A 5,855-nucleotide genomic window follows, 5' to 3' on the forward strand; every position below is an offset into this window, starting at 1 on the left:
ATCAAACCTTTTATACCACTGTCTTGGAGACTGTTTCAAACCATAAAGGGACCTCTTCAACTTGCAAACAAGATCCTCCTTACCAGGCACAACAAAACCTTCAGGCTGGTCCATGTATATCTCCTCCTCAAGCTCACCATGCAGAAAAGCAGTCTTTACATCTAGTTGCTCAAGCTCAAGATCACGCATAGCCACAATACCAAAGAATGCACGAATGGAACTATGCTTCACAACCGGAGAGAATACATCATTATAATCAATACCTGGAATTTGGCTAAAACCTTTTGCTACTAACCTTGCCTTATACCTCGGAGGCTGATACGTCTCCGACGTATCGATAATTTCTTATGTTCCATGCCACATTATTGATGTTATCTACATGTTTTATGCACACTTTATGTCATATTCGTGCATTTTCTGGAACTAACCTATTAACAAGATGCTGAAGTGCCGATTCTTTGTTTTACGCTGTTTTTGGTTTCAGAAATCCTAGTAACGAAATATTCTCGGAATTGGACGAAATCAACGCCCAGGGTCCTATTTTGCCACGAAGCTTCCAGAAGTCCGAAGAGGAGACGAAGTGGGGCCACGAGGTGCCCAAACCATAGGGCGGCGCCCCCCCCCCCCCTTGGCCGCGCGGCCCTGTGGTGTGGGGCCCTCGTGCCGCCTCCTGACCTGCCCTTCCGCCTACTTAAAGCCTCCGTTGCGAAACCCCCAGTACCGAGAGCCACGATACGGAAAACCTTCCAGAGACGCCGCCACCGCCGATCCCATCTCGGGGGATCCAGGAGATCGCCTCCAGCACCCTGCCGGAGAGGGGAATCATCTCCCGGAGGACTCTACGCCGCCATGGTCGCCTCCGGAGTGATGTGTGAGTAGTCTACCCCTGGACTATGGGTCCATAGCAGTAGCTAGATGGTTGTCTTCTCCCCATTGTGCTATCATTGTCGGATCTTGTGAGCTGCCTAACATGATCAAGATCATCTATCTGTAATTCTATATGTTGCGTTTGTTGGGATCCGATGAATAGAGAATACTTGTTATGTTGATTATCAAAGTTATATCTATGTGTTGTTTATGATCTTGCATGCTCTCCGTTACTAGTAGATGCTCTGGCCAAGTAGATGCTTGTAACTCCAAGAGGGAGTATTTATGCTCGATAGTGGGTTCATGCCTACATTGACACCTGGGACAGTGACAGAAAGTTCTAAGGTTGTGTTGTGCTGTTGCCACTAGGGATAAAACATTGATGCTATGTCTAAGGATGTAGTTGTTGATTACATTACGCACCATACTTAATGCAATTGTCTGTTGCTTTGCAACTTAATACTGGAGGGGGTTCGGATGATAACCTGAAGGTGGACTTTTTAGGCATAGATGCAGTTGGATGGCGGTCTATGTACTTTGTCGTAATGCCCAATTAAATCTCACTATACTCATCATAATATGTATGTGCATGGTCATGCCCTCTTTATTTGTCAATTGCCCAACTATAATTTGTTCACCCAACATGTTGTTTATCTTATGGGAGAGACACCTCTAGTGAACTGTGGACCCCGGTCCAATTCTCTATACTGAAATACAATCTACTGCAATACTTGTTCTACTGTTTTCTGCAAACAATCATCTTCCACACAATACGGTTAATCCTTTGTTACAGCAAGCCGGTGAGATTTACAACCTCACTGTTTCGTTGGGGCAAAGTACTTTGGTTGTGTTGTGCAGGTTCCACGTTGGCGCCGGAATCTCTGGTGTTGCGCCGCACTACATCCCGCCGCCATCAACCTTCAACGTGCTTCTTGACTCCTACTGGTTCGATTAAACCTTGGTTTCTTACTGAGGGAAACTTGCCGCTGTGCGCATCACACCTTCCTCTTGGGGTTCCCAACGGACGTGTCAACCACACGCATCAAGCAAATTTCTGGCGCCGTTGCCGGGGAGATCAAGACACGCTGCAAGGGGAGTCTCCACTTCTCAATCTCTTTACTTTGTTTTTGTCTTGCTTAGTTTTATTTACTACTTTGTTTGCTGCACTAAATCAAAATACAAAAAAAATTAGTCGCTAGTTTTACTTTATTTGCTATCTTGTTTGCTATATCAAAAACACAAAAAAATTAGTTACTTGCATTTACTTTATCTAGTTTGCTTTATTTACTGTCTTGCACTCTATATTAAAAATACAAAAAAAAATTAGTTACTTTTGTTACCATGTCTAGCTCTGAACCTGTTACTTCTTCGCCTGAAGAATTAGTCTTCACTTTTAAACAAGGGGATGAGGAGAGTTTTAAGGATGCTTGGTCTAGAATTTTTACTTCTTATCGTAAAACTGAACCTCAAATGACTCTAAGTTTGCTCCTTAGTAATTTTTATTTTGGTCTTATGGTTCGCTATAGATATGCTTTGGATACTTTAGTGGGAGGAGATTTCCTTCATTGCAATGGGGATCAAGCTTTTAATGCCATAAAGAAGTTGGTTGCATCACATGATTCAGCTAATAACTTTGATTCAGCCCTCACTAGCATTTATAATAGATTAAATAATCTCGAGATAAGTACATCGCGCTTGGATGATAACTATTGCCATGTTCGTAATCGTCTTTAACAAGTTTTAGTGAACTCTAAACTTTCATTATGGGATCCTACTGTTAAAATTGTTATCGGTGATCGAACTCTTCGTGCCAATTGTGATATTATGTCTGAATTTTGCCTTATACCTGAGAGCGTTTATAAATCTTTGAAACTTTGGGGAGTCGATGAAGGAGGAGAAGAAATAACTCTCATTGATAACTCTATTATAATTCCTAAGTGAATAGCCGCAGGTGTGCATACAACCATTCTTGGAAGAACAATATCCATTGATTATCTTGTTGTTGAATGTGTAGGGACAGGAAAAATCACACTCGGAAGATCCCTGCTGAAACTATTGGGAGCAGTCATTGATGTGGGAGAAGGCACCTTGAAATTCACCTCTATACCGGGGGGAAATCATATATTTCCTAAATCAAAGGGAAAGAAAAACAATAAAGGTAAGGGTAAAGACCAAGGTAAGGTTGACGCACCGTCTCTTGATAATACTTGATACACACTTTCTGCGCCTAGCTGAAAGGCGTTAAAGAAAAGCGCTTATGGGAGACAACCCATGTTTTTACCTATAGTACTTTGTTTTTATTTTGAGTCTTGGAAGTTGTTTACTACTGTAGCAACCTCTCCTTATCTTAGTTTAGTGTTTTGTTGTGCCAAGTAAAGTCGTTGATAGTAAAGTTCATACTAGATTTGGATTACTGCGCAGAAACAGATTTCTTTGCTGTCACGAATCTGGGCTGTTTTCCCTGTAGGTAACTCAGAAAATTATGCCAATTTACGTGAGTGATCCTCAGATATGTACGCAACTTTCATTCAATTTGAGCATTTTCATTTGAGCAAGTCTGGTGCCTCGATAAAATTCGTCAATACGAACTCTTCTGTTTTGACAGATTCTGCTTTTTATTTCGCATTGCCTCTTTTGCTATGTTGGATGAATTTCTTTGATCCATTAATGTCCAGTAGCTTTATGCAATGTCCAGAAGTGTTAAGAATGATTGTGTCACCTCTGAACATGTTAATTTTTATTGCCGCTAACCCTCTAATGAGTTGTTCTAAGTTTGGTGTGGAGGAAGTTTTCAAGGATCAAGAGAGGAGTATGATGCAACATGATCAAGGAGAGTGAAAGCTCTAAGCTTGGGGATGCCCCGGTGGTTCACCCCTGAATATTCTAAGAAGACTCAAGCGTCTAAGCTTGGGGATGCCCAAGGCATCCCCTTCTTCATCGACAACATTATCAGGTTCCTCCCCTGAAACTATATTTTTATTCCATCACATCTTATGTGCTTTTCTTGGAGCGTCGGTTTGTTTTTGTTTTTGTTTTGTTTGAATAAAATGGATCCTAGCATTCACTTTATGGGAGAGAGACACGCTCCGCTGTAGCATATGGACAAGTATGTCCTTAGTTTCTACTCATAGTATTCATGGCGAAGTTTCTCCTTCGTTAAATTGTTATATGGTTGGAATTGGAAAATGATACATGTAGTAATTGCTATTAATGTCTTGGGTAATGTGATACTTGGCAATTGTTGTGCTCATGTTTAAGCTCTTGCATCATATGCTTTGCACCCATTAATGAATAAATACATAGAGCATGCTAAAATTTGGTTTGCATATTTGGTTTTTCTAAGGTCTAGATAATTTCTAGTATTGAGTTTGAACAACAAGGAAGACGGTGTAGAGTCTTATAATGTTTTCAATATGTCTTTCATGTGAGTTTTGCTGCACCGGTACATCCTTGTGTTTGTTTCAAATAAGCCTTGCTAGCCTAAACCTTGTATCGAGAGGGAATACTTCTCATGCATCCAAAATACTTGAGCCAACCACTATGCCATTTGTGTCCACCATACCTACCTACTACATGGTATTTTCCGCCATTCCAAAGTAAATTGCTTGAGTGCTACCTTTAAAATTCCATCATTCACCTTTGCAATATATAGCTCATGGGACAAATAGCTTAAAAACTATTGTGGTATTGAATATGTAATTATGTACTTTATCTCTTATTAAGTTGCTTGTTGTGCGATAACCATGTTTACTGGGGACGCCATCAACTACTCTTTGTTGAATTTCATGTGAGTTGCTATGCATGTCCGTCTTGTCTGAAGTAAGAGAGATCTACCACCTTATGGTTAAGCATGCATATTGTTAGAGAAGAACATTGGGCCGCTAACTAAAGCCATGATCCATGGTGGAAGTTTCAGTTTTGGACATATATCCTCAATCTCATATGAGAAAATTATTAATTGTTGTTACATGCTTATGCATAAAAGAGGAGTCCATTATCTGTTGTCTATGTTGTCCCGGTATGGATGTCTAAGTTGAGAATAATCAATAGCGAGAAATCCAATGCGAGCTTTCTCCTTAGACCTTTGTACAGGCGGCATAGAGGTACCCCTTTGTGACACTTGGTTAAAACATGTGCATTGCGATGATCCGGTAGTCCAAGCTAATTAGGACAAGGTGCGGGCACTATTAGTACACTATGCATGAGGCTTGCAACTTGTAAGATATAATTTACATGATACATATGCTTTATTACTATCGTTGACAAAATTGTTTCATGTTTTCAAAATCAAATCTCTAGCACAAATATAGCAATCGATGCTTTTCCTCTATGGAGGACCATTCTTTTACTTTCAATGTTGAGTCAGTTCACCTATTTCTCTCCACCTCAAGAAGCAAACACTTGTGTGAACTGTGCATTGATTCCTACATACTTGCTTATTGCACTTGTTATATTACTCTATGTTGACAATATCCATGAGATATACATGTTACAAGTTGAAAGCAACCGCTGAAACTTAATCTTCCTTTGTGTTGCTTCAATGCTTTTACTATGAATTATTGCTTTATGAGTTAACTCTTATGCAAGACTTATTGATGCTTGTCTTGAAGTGCTATTCATGAAAAGTCTTTGCTATATGATTCACTTGTTTACTCATGTCATATACATTGTTTTGATCGCTGCATTCACTACATATGCTTTACAAATAGTATGATCAAGGTTATGATGGCATGTCACTCCAGAAATTATCTGTGTTATCGTTTTACCTGCTCGGGACGAGCAGAACTAAGCTTGGGGATGCTGATACGTCTCCGACGTATCGATAATTTCTTATGTTCCATGCCACATTATTGATGTTATCTACATGTTTTATGCACACTTTATGTCATATTCGTGCATTTTCTGGAACTAACCTATTAACAAGATGCCGAAGTGCCGATTCTTTGTTTCTGCTGTTTTTGGTTTCAGAAATCCTAGTAACGAAATAT

The sequence above is a fragment of the Lolium perenne genome, chromosome 1 (assembly GCF_019359855.2).
Source record: "Lolium perenne isolate Kyuss_39 chromosome 1, Kyuss_2.0, whole genome shotgun sequence".
Lineage (NCBI taxonomy): Eukaryota > Viridiplantae > Streptophyta > Magnoliopsida > Poales > Poaceae > Lolium > Lolium perenne.